Here is an 18,241-nt window from a genome sequence, read left to right as displayed (position 1 = left end):
ATGAGAGACAATACTCCAAGAAAATGGCAAATAAAAGAAAGTAGGTGTTGCCATACTTATATCAGACAAAGCAGACTTCAAGATAAAAAAGACTATGAGAGACAAAGAGGGGCAATATATAATGATAAAGGGGACTTTCCACCAAGAGGACATATCCCATTCAACATAGAACTGGAGGTTTTGTCCAGAGAAATTAGGCTAGAAAAAGAAATAAAAGAAATCCAAATTGGGAAGGAAGAAATGAAACTCTTGCTGTTTGCTGGTGACATGACTGTAAATACAGAAAACCCTAAAGAATCCATCAGAAAACTATTAGAAATTAATCAACAACTACAGCAAAGTTGCAGCGTACAAAATCAACCTACAAAAATCAGTTGCATTTCTATACTCTAATAACGAACTAACAGAAAGAGAACTCAAGAATACAATCCCATTTACAATTGCAACAAAAAGAAAAAAGTGTCTAGGGATAAATTTAACCAAAGAGGTTAAAGACCTATACAATGAAAACTATAAGACATTATTGAAAGAAATCAATGATGACCTGAAGTAATGGGAAGATATTCCATGCACATGGATTGGAAGAATAAACACAGTTAAAATGTCCATATTACCTAAAGTAATCTACAGATTCAATGCAATGCCAATCAGAATTTCAATGACATTCTTCATAGAAATAGAACACAGAATCCTAAAATATATATGGAATAACAAAAGACCTCGAACAACCAAAGCAATCCTGAGAAGAAAGAACAAAGCTGGAGGCATCACAATCCTAACTTGAAAATATACTACATAGCTATAGTAATCAAAATGGCATGGTACTGGCACAAAAGCAGACTCATAGATCAATGGAACAGAACTGAAAGCCCAGAAAGAAAACCACACATCTGTGGTCAGTTAATCTCTGACGAAGGAGCCAAGATCATACAATGAAGAAAGGAAAGTCTCTTCAATAAATGCTGTTGGGAAAACTGGACAGCCACATGCAAAAGAATGAAAGTAGCTCATTATCTTCCACCATACACAAAAATTAACTCGAAATGGATAAAAGACTTGAATCTAACACTTGAAACCATAAAACTCCTAGAAGAAAATATACGCAGTACAGTCTTTGACATCTGTCTTAGCAGCATCTTTTCCAATACCATGTCTACTCAGGCAACGGAAAGAAAAGAAAAAATATACAAATGGGACTACATGAGAGTAAAAGGCTTCTGCAAGGCAAAGGAAACGATGAACAAAACGAAAAGACAGGGCTGGCCCCATGGCTTAGTGGTTAAGTGTGCGCGCTCCGCTACTGGCGGCCCAGGTTCGGATCCTGGACGCGCACGAACGCACTACTTTTCCGACCATGCTGCGGCCGCGTCCCACATACAGCAACTAGAAGAATGTGCAACTATGACATACAACTATCAACTGGGACTTTGGGGGAAAAAAAAAAAGGAGGAGGATTGGCAATAGATGTTAGCTCTGAGCCGGTCTTCCTCAGAAAAAAAGAGGAGGATTAGCACGGATGTTAGCTCAGGGCTGACCTTCTTCCCCCCAAAAAAAAAAAAAAACGACAACCCACTAACTGGGAGAAAATATTTGCAAATCACATATCTGACAAGGGGTTAATCTCCAAAATATATAAACAACTCATACAACCCAACAACAAAAAATCAGATAATCCAATCTAAAAATGGGCAGAGGATATGAACAGATATTTTTCCAAAGAAGATATACAGAAGGTCAACAGACACATGAAAAGATGTAAAACATCACTAATTATTAGGGATATTCAAATCAAAACTACAATGAGAGATCACCTTACACCTGTCAGAATGACTATAATTCCCAAGACAAAAAATACCAAATGTTGGAGAGGATAAGGAGAAAAGGGCACCTCACACACTGCTGGTGGGAATGCAACCTGGTGCAGCCACCAGGGACAACACTATGGAGATTTCTCAAAAAATTACAAATAGAAATAACATACCTTCCAGTTATCCCACTACTGGGTATTTATCCAACGAAATTGAAATCAACAATTCAAAGAGATTTATGCACCCCTGTGTTCACTGAGGCATTATTCACAATAGCCAAAACATGGAAGCAACCCAAGCGCCCTGCTACAGATGAATGGATCAAGAAGACCTGGTATGTATTATATACAATGGAATACTACTCAGCCAGAAGAAACAGACAAGATCATCGTGTTTGCAACAACCTGGATGGACCTTGAAGGTAGGATGTTAAATGAAATAAGCCAGACAAAAACAAATATGCATGATTTCACTCATACGCAGAAGATAAACATACACAGGGATAAAGAGAACAGATTAGTGGTTACCAGAGGGGATGGGGGCTGGGCATTGAGTGAAAGAGTTAAAGGGGCACATATGCATGGTGATGGATAAAAGTTAGACTACTCGTGGTGAGCACGATGCAGTCTATACAGAAATTCACAAATAATAATGAACACCCGAAATTACACAATGTTAACACCCTTTATAATTTCAATAAAATAATTAAAAAAGAAAAAAAATAATTCATTCTTTTTATGGTTGAATAATATTCCACTGTGGGGACATACCACACTTTGTGTATCTGTTCACCAGTAGATGGACATTTGGTTGTTTTCCATTTTTGTCTACTATAAATTGGTTGTTATCAACATGTGTGTACAAGTCTGTGTATAGACATATGAGTTTATTTCCTTGGAGGGATTCCTAGGAGAGGAATGGCTGGATAGACGTATGTAATTATTAAAGACGCATCCAAGCTATTTTTCACCAGCACTCGATGAGAGTTCCAGTGACTTGACATCTTCAACAACACTTGCTATAGCCAATCTTTTTAATTTTAGCCATTCTCAAGTGTGGTAGAATCTCATGATGACTGTCACTTACATTTCCCCAATGACTCATGTTGTGAAGGAGAAGGCAAGCCACGCACAGACTGGGAGAAAACATCTGCAAAACATATCCCTAGAAAAGGACGTGTACTTATAATATATAAAGAGCTCTTACAACCCAATAGTAAGAAGACAATCAACACGTCATGGCTTACCAGGAGAAAGCAGATCAGGTCTGTGATGAGCACCAGGAGGCCCGCCAAGCAGATGAGGATGAGGACCCAGAAGGGGAGGTCTGCGGAGACAAGTGGTGGGGTGAGCCACCTCCTGTCATCGCCCCAGGGCTCCTGCTGACCCCACTGTGCCTCAACCATCCTTGACAAGGGTTGGCCAACTTTCCTCATCATCCAAGACCCTGTGCGCATGGTTCTCTTCAATGAGGCACAGCATCAAGATACTCGCCCCCCACCATGGGCTGAGGCTTTCTGCAGGTTTACCAGGCTTCTCAGTCAAGGTGTCATCTCTGTTGGGAGAATATTCTGGAAGTGAATGAAATGGAGAATGCATGTGAGTGTGTTTCACTCTTTTTAATAAAACTTTTTAGACACAGAAAAATAAAGGGAACAGTCTCATAAACATCCATCTTCTAGATTTAACAATGTATATTCCATCCAATTAAAACAATATTTCATCAATGTATAAATTATTAACACTCGCCGCCATTGATTCATCCCATGTTTTCAATGAAATATTAAAGTCAAGTAGACATCATGATGTTTCACCCCATTTTACTTTCCATCTCTAAAAAGTGAGCACACTTTGCTACAAAATTCAAGGCCATTATCACAGAACAAAAGTGTAATAAATTAAACCAAATTAATACCTCTGGGCACAGAGGACTGAATTTGGGGTGGACTATCTTATGACGGCCAGGGGGAGAATGGGTCATCACAGTTGGCAAGCCTATAGGGTCTCTCTAAATTCATAAATTCCCACTCAAAATTGTTCTTCTGTGCCTAGAAACACATCATCCCCTTCTCCTTTATCTATTTGCTTGATATTCATTTTCTAGGATTAACCTACAATGTAATTTCCTGCAGGAAGTCTTTTCTGGTTACCCCCTAAAAATATGAGTTTGTTCAGATCAAATAATTGATAAGTTTCAATTCTCTACTCTTGTTATTGTCAGCTACAACATAAACTCCAGGAGGGAATGGGCATGGGGGTGGGGTGCAAGTCCTCCTACTTGTGCCTCTACCCAGACAACCTCTTAGAGGTGTGCTGTCTGATATGGAGCAGCAACAAGTCTCTTTTTGAATTAAAATTAATTTTAGTTAAATAAAATAAAAATTCTAACCTCAGTAACATTAAAAATCAGTAACAATAAAGACCAGTCACAATACCATCTTTTGAGCACTCAACAGCCACATGCGGCTATGCACCGAACAGCACAGATATAGAACATTCCACCACTGCAGAAAGTTCTAGTGCATTGGTGCTCATCTAGAGTGGGACTTGGCAAACTATAGCCTGTGGATAAGAAACCACATCCACTCCCAAATCTGTAAGTCTGCTTCACACACAGCTGGAGGCCCTCACTGACCATCTGGCCGAGTGGCTCTCAGTGCAGAGATAAGGAAACAAAATTCGGAGAGGGGAGGTGACTAGCTTGAGGTCACTGAGCTGTCTAGGAGAAGGGGAGGGCCTCCCATACTACACTGGTGTCGTTATTTCTCTCTCAATGGTCGGTAAAGACTGGGGACTATGCCACCTCCTGCCAGCCTGAGAAAGTTCAATGTTCTCTCAGCCCCAGGCCTCCAGAGTCCCTAGAAAGGCCTCACTTTCTTCCCCAATGACCAGGGAGCCTTACCATCCCCAAGGATATTCTTTCCGTCCAGGGTAAAGTTCTGCAGCTGGGTACCATTCTGGTCAGCCGCAGGAATTCCTCATAGATGGCAACTCTGTCCAGTCTCTGTGCCAAGGCGGCTGGGTACACAGTGAGTCCACTGCAGTGTGGTACCATGGGGGACCAACCTGAAAGGACACAAGGGATGAACAAGTGTGTCTGGAATTCTACCCTGATTCTAGATTCCCTGCTTCTGGGTCCTGTCCAAGAGAACTTTCTGCAATAATGTCAACATTTGTCTGCACTACCAAATACACACTCATTATTAGCCCCATGTTGTTATCAAGCACTTAAAATGTGGCTAGTGTGTGTGAGTGAGGAACTGAATTTCTCATGTAATTTCATTTAAAGTAATTAATTTATAAATAAATAACCACAGGGAGAACATTTTTGAAACTTTGGAGTAAGGACTTCTGCAAATGCATAAAAACAATGAGAACACTGGTAAAAATGGTCAAAATCAACTTTTCAGAAGTCTAGAAATTAATCAAAGGCTTGTAAGACTCTGAGGAGGGTTTAGTGAAGACACACGGTGGAATCTTGATAAAGGGAGCAAACTTTGTGGCATTATAACTTGCACTACTCCCATCCTGCTCTCACAATATCCTCCATAACTTTGAAAACCGTCAGTCTCAGAACCATGGTAGCTGAGACAACCAGCAGCCCAGCAGCCATAATGGGTTTGGAGCTCTGAAAAGACCCATCCCCACCGAACTGCAACTAGCTGACCTGCCGGGCAGATCCCCGAAAACGCCCCATGTTCAGGGCTTGTTGTTACTAGACTCAGAGCTTGCCCAGGGAGGAAAGTCTGTCCCCAGGGCACTTGCTAAAAACAATCAGGGCTAATTGTTTTCTATTGTAGCTGCCTGAGGGAGTGATACCAGCTGAGGCAGGCAAGAGGTGAGCCAACAACTTAGAAGAAAAATCGGGGGAATGAGATGTCCACAGGGGGCTGTGAAAAGCTCCAGGGTATTTGCGGGCATCTAGAAGGCCACAAGGGCTCAGGCCTGTGGCACGCCCAGGAAAGACTTGACAACATCTTAATCTCTCACCTCTAGTTGAAGGGTTGGCTTAATATCTGAAAACTTGATTATGTAATACACCATATTAATAGAATAAGGGCCAACACCATGCAATCTCGACCACATATACAGAAAAGAATTTCACAAAACACAACGCCCTTCATGCCTAAATAAGAAAACACTCAACAAATTAGGAATAGAAAAACTTTCTCAACCTATAAACAGCATCGATGAAAAACCCACGGCTAACACCATATTCAATGGTGAAAGACTGAAAATTTCCCCCTAAGACCAGGGACAAGACATTGATGTCTTCCCTTATCTCGTATGTTAATCACAGGTACTAGAGGTTCTAATCAGGGCATTTAGGCAAGAAAAAGGAATAAAAGAAACCCAGATTGGAAGGGAAGACGTAAAAGTATTTGTTTTGCAGAAGAGAATATTGTATATAGAAAAACCTTAAAATACACCCCCACACACACAATATGTGAATCGTATCCCAATAGCTGTATAAAAAATTTAAATTGCCCCATCTGGTTAGTGGCTTCACTATTGGAGAGCACAGTTAGACCGCTAATATTTGTTGAACGCTTCCAGAAGAGGAGGAGGAGGAGGATGCTGGAGGTTGGTGGCCCCAAATGTTAATGCTTTTCTCAACCCCCGAAAACCTATGGAAGGAGATGGTAGGATTAGCTGACAGGGATGTGGGGCAGACTGGGCACCATGTCAGCGACTTCCAGATCAAGGATGTGTCACGGGAGCTCAGAGCCATCAGCCACCAGCTCAGCCAATGCTTCCAATCTCCTCAACCTACATCAAGTCGGTGACCAGGCAGGAGTGGAATATGTCTCACAGCTGGCCGCCTCTATAGAGCTTGGTGACCTAGAACAAACGCGAGGGAGAGTGGGTGAGATGGAGATCTCCTGGAGACGCAGGGGGCCACTGGAGCCAGTGAAAGATCACAGACCTTGGGGCAAGAGGGACCTGAATTCAAATCCTGGCTCTGCCCCTAACTCACTGTGTGACCTTAGGCACAATAATCCCCTTTCTGAGCTTCAGTTTACCCATGTGAGAAATGGGGAAGGCAGCTAGGACATCACCTCCGGACACTGAGAGACCCCAGGCACGCAGGGAAAGTGAAGGGTTGAAACGATCACGTAACAGATGTAAGTCAGACAGAGGAATGAGGGTGCCCTCAGGGCAAGGAGAGACGGGACAGGGGAGAACCCACCTGGTCCTGGGGGTCCCTCAGCAGGGCGGTGTACTCCGAGGATGTGGGCTCCGGGTTGCTGAGCTTCCAGCTGATGATGTGGAAATGTAGCTGGTGCTCTCTCTGGATGGATAAACTCTGGGCTGCAGAGCCTGGAGCCACCGAGAGGAAGAGCAGACAGGTGGAGACTCTCCGCTCCCAGCACAGAGGCATGGTGGTCCACGGGGTCAGGATGGTAGGTGCAGACGGCGTCCACACTGCTGGCTTCCCCATCCTTCTCAGGCCTGGGGAGAGAGGGATGTGGGGACTCTAGAGAGAGGTCCTGAAACCTCTGGGGTGGGGGCCAGAACAGGAAGGAGGAAATGGGAGGACGGGGGGAGACAGAGAGGGGTGGTGACAAAAGTGGTCATTAGGGGCAAATGCTCAGGGGAGGGTCTTACTTGAGGGAGACCAGTCTGCAACTCAAGGAGAAGAGGCCCAGGCTGCTCTTCTTGAACAAGGACCCAGCTGGGGAGGAAGGAGGAGGAGGAGGAGCAGGAGGGACAGGGAGTGGGGGAGGGGCTGTGTGGGATTAACCCACCAGGAGCTGCTGGAACCAGGGTCTCCCCAGGCTCTGCAGGACCCTCTCAGTGGAGTTGAACGTGGCTGAGCCGTTGCTCCTGTCTGATGAATACCGGAGGGTGGAGATGGGGAAGGTGACTGTGAGGGTCTTCAGGTTGTGCCCCAAAGCTGCAAGACGAGAGGGAGAGCGATGGCCATCACTGAGAGCTGGCCTGAGACCACACCAGAGTCCTGCACTCATTATCATCTGTCGTCTTCTCTCCCAGTGGCACCACCACCCACCCGTGTGGTCACTCAAGTCAGAACCAGCACATCTGCTCAGCTCCTCCTCCCTCCCAGTAACACCAATTCCAGTTGCACACTGGTCCTCACATACACTCCCTCTCTCCATCCCTGTCCCAGCTCAGGTCTTAACTTCCTTCACCCGGACCAACACCCCAGCAGGCTCACTGGATGCTCTGTCTAAAGGATGTTCTACATGGACCACTAGAAGAATCTTTCTGAAATCAATACCTCACTAGGGCCACCACTGCTCTAGTACCACCCATGGCTCCCTATGGCCTTCAGTGTTTAGTTCAACCTTCTTGACCTAGCACCCAAGGCTCTACTCAATCTGGCTCCTGCTGACCTTTCAGTCTCATTTTATCCATCTACTGCAGGTTAAACGTTTTGCTTCACGCAACCCAAATTCATTTCAATTCTCCCCATAGGGCATGTTGTTTCTGGCCGGAGCCTTTGATCATGGAATCCTCTCTGCCAGGAAAACCCTTCATCCTCTAGTTGCCAGGGTCCCTCCTACTTATTCTTAAAGACTCCATTCTGGTGAAACTTTCTCTAGCAAGCTCTTCCCCTCCAAATTATGCCAGGCGCCTCTCCCCGAAACATCCCACATTGTACTATAATGGTGCGTTAATTTCACAATTAGGGGCTCTCTGAGGGCTGGCCTTAGACTGAATCCTCGGTATAATCTTTGTGATCAGCATGATTGCCCTAAAACCAAAATTTCACACCCTGGCTTCCCAGCTCCTGGATCACAACTGGCTGGTGGAGGAGTGGGGCCGGAGAGCTTCTCTTGGGAAGGAAAAGGGTCCCCCAGATACCTGTGGTGGCTTCTGGTGGCACAGGTGATGATGAAGTATGCAGGGACGTGGTGGCCGGCTCGGGAGCTGTGGTGAGGGCTGTCATCAGGGAGGGCCAGAGTGGGAGGAGCCCCCAGGCTCACCCGGGCTCCAGCAGTGGCTTTCCCAGGACCACCATTCACAGGTGAAGCATAAATGAGAGTGAGGGGACGGATGACTGTGTGAGTAGAGGGATGAGCAAGCCTGTGGAGGAGAGGAGCCCAAGAGAGAGAGATATGTGAACAAGAGAGACTGAACTCGGAGGAGAGACAGATGGACGGGCAGAAAACTGGACAGACAGATGGGATACCTGGAAAAGGAGGACCAAGGGCGGGGCTTCAGGAGAATTAAAGTGAAAACCATGTGGGGTCAGAATGTGGTGGAGAAGACGTCTGTGTCTAAGGCTTTCTCACACTGGGCTAGGACTCTCCACCAGAACCCGGGTGGGAGAGAAGGGATGAATTAGGGTCCTTCCAGGTGCTTCCCTCACCAAGGACAGCGGGTGAAGGAGAACAAGTGCTCCCCAACCCCAAATGCGGACGGGACCCAGGACATCAGGGCCAGGAATACTCACTGGTGGTAGTCGGGGCTGCAGCTCCATAGGTGTAATCTGTGGAGAGAAGGCGAGAGAAGCTGAGCAAGAGTTGGGGTGAACATAAAGGATTAAGGGAGAGGGAGGATGTAGGGACCTTTGTGGGAAAAGCAGAGGGGAAAGCAGAGGGGAAGAGGGGAGTGGTGTTCGGGGGGAGGCAACGAGATGGAAGGTGGCTGGACCCAGTGATCACACAGTGATGAGAAGACTGATCCCAGACCAGGAGCATAGAGAGATGGATCATAGCTCACTTTAGAGCAACGGAGGCAACACAGAACTCTGACTGGGAGAGAGAGTGTGGCTGTAGCCCAGCCCCTCACCACTGACGTAGAGGCTGTCCCCGTCCAGGGTGAGGGAGCCCAGGTGGGTGACGCCCTGGGTCTCATGGCGCGGCTCCCAGTAGAGTCACTCTCTGTCCAGCCCGGGACCTGCGGGGGTCAGAGTGGAAGGGGCAGATGATGTCCACCCCAGTGGCTGCCCCACCCTTCTCAAGCCTGGGGGAGGGAGAACCTGGGGACATGGAATACTGAGCAGGGGTCCTTCTGGGTGTGGAAAGCGAGAGAGGGGAAGGGAAGAGGCTGAGGGAGAGGCTGAAGGGGTTGCTCTGATGTCTGGAGTTGCTCTCCTCGGTGTCTCCCATGTGAGACAACCCCCTCACAAGTAAGGCCTGACTTCCTTTAGGATGTGGAGGGGGGCCTGTGAGTGACAAAGAGGGGTGAACACACAGACCTGGGTGAGGGGGCGCCTGCAGGTCTGCACGGACAGCAGCGAGGAGAACAGTCAGTGCCCTGTGCCATCTGACACATGCAGGCAAGAAAGCACCGTTAACGTTCTCTCGGTTCTACACTCCGAGGTCTTTTCTTTCTACTTCTTTCCTGCTCCACAGCCATCACCCAGGCCTAGGGAACAGTCACCTTATTCCTCATCTTATTCTCAGCACCTCCCATCTCGCCTCTTAAGTCTACATTCTTAACCATGAAGTCCATCTGAACCCACGTGCTTAGACCAAACGCTAATCACATCCTCCTTCTACTCGCATCTCTCCAGAGTCTTCCCACTGGTCTTAGAACAGAGTCCCAAGTCACCCCTGATCTGGTCCTGCCTGTCCCCCCTCGCCGGTGTGGCTCACATCCCTCCCCCTGTGTTGACTCGGCTCAGCCATCCCTCTTCTCAGGTCATGGACACACCAGGCTCTCTGCTTCAGGGGTGTCCTCATGCGGGTCCCTCTATCTGAAACGCTCTCTTGAACACACTCCCACACCCTCACTCCAGTCTAACCCTCCAACTAGCTAAATCCAGTCCCATCTCTAGCTCTCAAGCTAAATATCAGTCCTTCTCAAGAGGGCTTCCCTGTCCCCTCAGGTTGAGTCACCTTGTGCCAAACTCCCACATCACTCTCATCATTAACTGTCTAAAATCCAAATTCCCAAATACAATATAAATTCCACGGAGGTGGGACAAGGTCTCTCTGGTCCTCCAGGTCCCCATGCATGTGGCCCAGGGCCTGGCTCATCAGATGAGGAACCATCCCGGTTTGTCTTGGACTGCCCTGGTTTGAACACTAAACGTCCTGTGTCCTGGAAAACCCCTCTGCCCTGAATAAACAAGGATGGTGGGTCACCATAAATTATAAACTCAAAGACTATCTATTGCATGCCAAGCACACGTTCCCTCAAGAACATCACAGGAAAGCTAGAATGAAAAAGGCACACACACATACACACACAATTAGTAGAGGCCAACAACTAAATACAAAATTACTTAACAAGATTCTCTGCAACGTGAATCACCAGACTGTTATTTCAGAAAAGTTTCAAGAAACAAAGTTAATTCCCTTTAGAAGGCAAGGTGGTGAGGACAGTCTGTTAGAGACTAGTGCCCTGCCCTGCAATCTACAGTGTTGCTTAGTACTCCTCCAAATGATTTGAAATGTCATAAAGAAAAAATGCTCAAAATAAATCTGGCTACTGGCAAATTCAATGTTAAATTTGTTATTAATACAAACAAGTTCCAATCATCTTTTTCCCTGAATGCTCCTATATTTCAAATTTTTGTAGAGGATTTATAGGACTTTAGAAGTCAAGTTGAATGGGTCTAAGGAATGTTGCTGAGTATCCCTGCTAATATTTAATGGGATGTGTTCTAATACTACATACACATGCAAAACATTTCTGTATTTATATTATATATAAATCCTGATTTTTGAGTATTATGCAATGCAAGTAAATCTATATTTTCTACTATAATACTCATTTGCAGTTATTTACACTTGTTTTATGTGTTCTTATTTGCATATAACTGTACTTACTGAAATATTTACCACACACAGCTTACCGTCTTTCCCTTGAATATAATCCATCAAACATCAATAATTTTTCTCAAGATACCCTCACTCTCAGTGGCCATGTGGTGACAACCTGAGCCCAGGAAAGCCCACTAGCAGGTCTTCTGCACAGCGGAGGCTGCCGGAACCTGTTGGTACGAGGTCCACAGGGTACTCACCTGGTCACACAGAAATCCATGGATCAGCGAGGACAGGTGGACTCTGAGCCTGCTTTCACCTCAAACTTGAGCTCCACGGATGCTTTTCGTGTCTGAGGGGGGAAAAAAACCGCAAACAAGCTTTTGAGGCCTTTTCTAGGGTGTTGGATGGAAAGGCCACCCCATTCACTTTTCTTTTTTGAATTTACTGATTTAACTGTAACTGTTGGCTGAGTGGATTTTCCCGATTCCTATCCAGTCACCTGCTCCCCAAGATGGGAGGAAGCAGCTTCGTGCTGTGTGCACTTGTGTCGCTCAACTCACTTGGCTGGACAGAGACTTTTTGGTGACTCTGGACCCTTTAAACAAGCTTGTCATTTAGGGCCCCTGTAAGTGACTCGCTGACTTGTCAACAATTCCCACACTTCATTCAGGGCTGGGGAGATTTTCAGGCCCTGGAGCAGGTCTCCCAACCTCGGCACCACTGACATTTGGGGCCGGATGATTCTCTGTCGGGCCGTCCTGGGCCCTGGAGGACGCTGAGCAGCATCCCTGCCTCCCCCTCTAGATGCCAGGAGCGCCCACATTAGTAACAACCCAAACACCGCCTCCAGACGCGGATAAGCCCCCTGGGGACAAAATCACACGGAGGACGGTGACGGGGACTCTGAGGAGGGGCCGGCGGCGCCCGGAGCCGGGAGGAACAGCAGCCTCGGGCGCCCTGAGCGAACAGCCCGGGGGAAACGGGGCTCCGGGGGGACGGAGGGACGCCGGGCCGTGACGGGGCTGCCCGCGGCCCAGGCCCCTCCCTGGACCGCGACCGGAGCCGGGACCGCCCGCCGCTTACCGCGCCTCGCCCCTTCGGCCGAAGGTCCACGGGAATGCGGTCCGCGCCGAGAAGACTGGACACACCGCGCAGACCGCCCGCTCCATCCACGGCGCCGCCCGCGCTTCCGCTTCCGGTCTCGGGCGGGCGTTCTGGGAGGACGGAAGTTCGGGGAGAACAGACGATTGGGGGCTCCGGGTTGAGGCGGCGGGGGGGCGGGGCGGGGCGGGGCGGGGCCTCTCACCCCAGACTCGGGGGAGGTGTCTAGTTTCTGGAGTTAATGTGAGACCGGTCCGCGGGCTGGGTCAGCACCAGGGACAGGGACCAGGTCTAGGGGCGGGGCTGTGGGTGGAAACCAGTTAAAGAGGCGGGGCTGTGGGCGGGGACCAGGCTGTGGGCGGAGCCCGGGACCTGGCGGGGAGAGACGGAAAGAGCCGAACTGTGGCCGCGAAATCGGAGAGAGACAACCCGAACCGCTGAGCCGAGGAGCGGCTGAAGATAATGTCAGTTTTATTTCATCCTTTCCAATAAATCATTCCTTTTGTATCATTTCCTCCCAATATTGCATTAAGCAGGGCCTCCAGTGTGTGTTTCGTAGAAGCAATGATAATGAACGTTCTTCTCTTATCCTTGATTTCAACACTGCACCATAAAGTTTGACTCTGTAAATACTCTTTATGAGATTGACAGAGTTCCCTTCTATTCCTGATTTTGTAAGAGTTGTTTTTGTTGTTGCTGTTTATTTTTTAATACACGAATGGTGTTGAATTTAATTAAATGTCCTTTTCTGCAGTTATCGAGGTTATTATTTCTCCCTTTTCAGGGACTAGAGTACTGAATTACATGGCATGACCCAAGCTTAGTCATGATATGGCCTTCTTATAAAATATAGCTGGATTTGGAATGCTGATTTGATTTTTATTTAGGATACATGAACTTAATTCAAGAAGGAGAGTGGCCTGTTATAATAGTCAATTACTAAATTGACTAAGGAAGCATTTCAACTCTGCAGTTCTCATCCAGAATATTTCCTCGGATGAATAATGGACATAACAGAGAGGTAGAGAAAGTCTCTGTAAGGCATATACTCACCTGTCCCATTGGAAATCTCATTCTCTGGGCAGGGAGTGCAGTCAAAACAACAGAAAGCCTCTCTCTCCTGAGGGCTCTTCCTAAATCCAGGACTACAATTCTCCCTGCATATGGAGCATGAAGTCTGGAGATAATCAGATACCTGTTGGTAACAGCTGTGACTTTTAACTAATTTTCTAATAACTAGAATGTTTTAGATTATTGGGCATTTAACAAATATATATATTTTTTTTCATTTTCTGAGGAAGATTCACCCTGAGCTAACATCTGTTGCCAATCTTCCTCTATTTTGTTTGTGGATTGCTTCACTCCTTTCCATGGCTGCATAATATTCCAATATATAGCTATGTCACATTTTGATTATTCATTCATCCATTGATAGATATCTAGGCTCTTTTTACCTTTTGGCTATTGGGAATAGTGCTTCTGTGAATGGTTTTTACATTTTTAAATGGTGAAAGAAAGTCAAAAGAAAAATAATATTCCATGACACATGAGAAGTATATGAAATTCAAATTTTGTTGTCCACAGATAAAGTTTTATTGGCACCCAGCCACATCCATTCACAACATCTATGGCTGCTTTCACATTATAACACTGGAGTTGCAACAGTGACTCTATGGCTTGCAAAGTTGAAAATATTTACTACCTGGCCCTTTACAGAAACAGTTGCTGAACCTTCGGCGAAGGAATCAGAAGGTTCGTTATTAGTCACCTCCTTTGCAAGCTCTGCTTGGATGAAATATTATTGCTCTCTTGTTTCCTCTTATTATGTTCTCCCACATTTGCGGGCTGCAGACAAATTAAGAGGGAGCCTCATTGTAATATCCTGTAAAAATAATATATGTACATATTTGTATGCAGTGTATAGTAATAGTGATAGCAGCTGATACATATTTACTGTGTACATCCTACTCTGCCAAATGCTTTCTGTGCATTGTTTCATTTAGTCCTCAAGATAACTATGTGAAGTAGACAAATATTTTTTAGTAGATGAGAAAACTGAGGGTCAAAGAGACTGTCAATTGTTAAGGTCACATATTACATGGTTGGATCTGGAATGCAGATGTTATGGCTGAATTGCGTCTCCCCAAATTGGTATGTTGCCCCCCTAACCTCCCGGGACCTTAGAATGTGACTGTATTTGGAGACAAGGCATTTAAAGTGGTGATTAAGGTAAAATGAGGTCATTAGGGTGGGTCCTAATCCAATATGAGTGGTGTCCTCATAAGAAGAGGAGATTAGGACACAGACATGCACAGAAGGGAGACCATATGAGGACACAGGGAGAAGGTGACCGTCTGTAAGCCAAGAAGAGAGGCCTCAGGAGAAACCAACCCCACTGACACCTTATCTCAGAATTCCAGACTCCAGCACGGTGAGACGATAAATGTCTGTTGTTTAAACCACGTAGACTCTCATATTTTGTTACAGCAGCCCTAGCAAACTAATACTGTGAAACTCATGCTATCTGCCAGAAAAGCCAGTCCTCTAAGCTCACAGAATTTATTGTCCCTAATTTGGGCTGTACCCTTCAGACATCCCTCTCCTTCTAGAACCTCTTCCTTCTCAGAGGGTTAGGCCTGGAGGCTCATGTTTTTTCTTCTCTAGATTCTTGCAGATCCACTTCCCTGAAATTCTGGCCCCTGAGCCCTGTGCTTGGGGAGCAAATGTGATGATGTATTATTTTCCTCTCCAAGCTTCTGCACTTTCACATCTTCCTCTGGTTCTACTTCTGGGAGTGTCTGAAGGTCTAGGGTGACAGTTCCTCTAGCTGTTCCTTCTGCCTTTGAGATAGAATGATAAGTAAGAGCATTCGTGGAACTGAGTTTCTGCAGTAATCTGCAGAGGGAGCGTGTGTGTCCAGCAGGGCTTGCAAACACCAGGAATCTGCTCCAAGGGGGTGGGAAAGCAAATTGTGACACATTCACAGAACAGCACACAATGTAGATTGAAAAGAGTGTGGCCGAGCTCTAATTATTGCTAAGGAAGGGGTTTCCAAGAAATATTTCTTATCAGTCAGTGTGCAATTAGGAAATAGAAACTGTACACATTTTTATTGTTTTATCTTAATTTTTAAGGAAGTATAGCTAGAGGTTGTATCTTAGCTTTCTAAGGTCAAATGTATTTATCTTTGTGAAATGAGATCAAGCCCCATATGAAAACAAATTTAAGAGACCGCGCTTCTCTGGAGAAACTCAAAACTCATGTCTTTTGGTCCCTTTGTATAGCATAAAATAATTTTGTCCCTTTATGTAGAATGGGCAATAAAATAACTTGGCAGAATGGTGGGCACTCTTTATTTTGGAGCCAATCTTATCAACTTTTGGAGGAATGATTCACATACAACACACAGCTTCCTTTCACAATGTAAAATTTGCTGTGTTTTGACCACCTCCGTCACAATCAAGATAAAGAACATTTCCATCATCTCCCTCACTTTCCTCGAGGCTTTTTCTGATCCATCCCTCCCTCTGCTTCACCCTAGGCCACCATTGATTTGTTCCTCCTCTCTCCCCTATATATGGTTTGCATCCTCTAGAATTTCCTATTGTTGGACTGTGTGATGGCTAACTTTATGTGTCAGTTTGGCTAGACTGTGGGGACTAGTTGTTTGGTCAAACACCAGTCTCGGTGTTGCCGTGAAGGTATCTTTCAGATGTGATTAACACTTAAATCAGTAGATTTTGAGAAAACCAGATGGCCCTCCATAATGTGGGTGGGCCTCATCCAGTCAGTTGAAGGCCTTAAGAGCAAAGATTGAGGTTTCCCAGAGTGGAAGGAATTCTTCTTCCAGACAGTAATGTAGAAATATAGAAATTCTGCCTGAGTGTCCGGCCTTCAGACTCAAGACTAGAGCATCAACTCTCACCTGAGTCTCCAGCCTGCTGGCTTGTCCTACAGATTTTGGACTTGCCAACCCCCACAACTGCATGAGCCAATTCCTTAAGATCTCTCTCTCTCTCTTCTATTGGTTTTGTTTCTCTGGAGAACCCTGACTAGTACAGAAATATTCCAGCATTTACTCTTTTGTGTCTTTTATGTCAGATTTCTTTTCCTCAGCATAATGTCTTAGAGACTCATCCACATCATTGAGCAAGTCAGCGCTTCATAGTGTAGATATGTCACCTATCAATGGACGTTTGGGTTCTTTCCAGTGTTCAGTAATTGTGAATAAAGGTGCTGTGAACATTTGTGTGTGAGTCATTCTGTGGAGGTATGTTTTTATTTCTCTTGGATAAATACCATATGATCCAGTAATCCCACTTCTGGGTACATATGCAAAGGAAATGAGAACAGGATATTGAAAAGATATCTGCACCCCCATGTTTATTGCATCATTATTCACAATAGCCAAGATGTGGGGACAACCTGTCTGTCAACAGAAGAATGGATAAGGCAGATGTGACATATATATGATGGAATATTATTCAGCCATGAGAAAGAAGGAAATCCTGCCATTTGTGACAACATGGATGGACCTTGAGGGCATTATGTTAAGTGAGATAAGTCAGACAGAGAAAGACAAGTACTGTATGACCTCACTTATAGGTGGAATCTAAGAAAAGCTGAACTTGTAAAAACAGAGAGTAGAATGGTGGTTTCCAGGTGCTGGGGTGTTGGTGCAATGGGGAGATGTTGTCCAAAGGGTACAAACTTGCAGTTATAAGATGAATAAGTTCTTGGGATCTCAAGCACAGCATAGTGATTATAGTCAGCAATACCGTATTGCTTACTTTAATGTTGCAAAGAGACTAGATTTTAAATGTTCTCACCACAAAAAAGGATTGATAATCATGTGACATGATGGAGATGTTAACTGATGCTGCAGTGGTAATCATGTTACAATATGTAAATATATCAAATCAACCTGTTGTACATCTTAAACTTAAAAAAGTGTATGGATATATTTCCATTCTAGTTGGTAAATCACGACTTCAGTCCAGCTGCATATCTAGCCTTTACCATAAGATATCCCACAATCCAGCTACTAATGAGTTAGTGGCTGGCACCAGGGGTGGCCCCTAGGATCTTGTCTGAGGCTCATAGCCAGTGTCCATTCTGTATGGTCAGTGCCCTGCCCAGACCAGGAATCCTGTACTTTGAATATCACCTGTACAGAAAAATATTAACATAATTGGCCATTGGTTGGGGTCTGGGAACTTGGACCCTGCCATGAGGATTCTTGTGCACTGGGTTTATTGAGGGAGGACATTTAGCAGAGGAGGAGTGAGGGGAGCAGGGTAGGACAGAGGGAGGAGCTGAGCAAGGAGGTGGTCTCAGTTGGAATCTAGCCTCAGCCTAATCCCATGGGGAGCCCTGGAGCCTGAACAACACCACCGAATTGATCTCACCTTGGGGCGAGGGCTGGCTTTTTGTACTTCTGTGACCACCAGTTATTGGCTGTGGGCTGGGTCAGAGGGTTTGTGCAGCTGTTGGACTGGAAAGCAGTCCTCTGGGGAAGGGGAAGCTGTGAGCTGTGAGCAGGCGACACCCCCGGAAGCTGGGGGATGGGTGCACCAGCTGCTCAAGGGTGGCTGGACAGGGAGGCATCAACAGTGTCTGCTACAGGGGGCTTCAATTAGTTTAGGAT

At 45.9% G+C, this 18,241-nt stretch overlaps 1 pseudogene across 1 annotated transcript in view; it reads right to left on the bottom strand.

Annotated features, from left to right (window-relative positions):
- LOC147911561 (uncharacterized) overlaps positions 1–18,241 on the bottom strand; it is a 76,851-nt pseudogene that overhangs the window by 15,787 nt on the left and 42,823 nt on the right. Inside the window, exons 3-7 of the transcript XR_015550849.1 lie at positions 12,577–12,707; positions 7,558–7,706; positions 6,999–7,261; positions 4,710–4,873; positions 3,055–3,378 (exon numbers count right to left, since the gene is read on the bottom strand). The product of XR_015550849.1 is annotated as an uncharacterized LOC147911561 (transcript). The remainder of the gene's footprint in view (positions 1–3,054; positions 3,379–4,709; positions 4,874–6,998; positions 7,262–7,557; positions 7,707–12,576; positions 12,708–18,241) is intronic.

Source organism: Ceratotherium simum, unplaced genomic scaffold (genome assembly GCF_057802395.1).
Source record: "Ceratotherium simum simum isolate JZ-2026a unplaced genomic scaffold, ASM5780239v1 HiC_scaffold_43, whole genome shotgun sequence".
In the NCBI taxonomy this organism is placed as follows: Eukaryota; Metazoa; Chordata; class Mammalia; order Perissodactyla; family Rhinocerotidae; genus Ceratotherium; species Ceratotherium simum.
The sequence above is the reverse complement of the archived record's forward strand: the minus strand, read 5'-3'. Positions and strand labels throughout refer to the sequence as shown.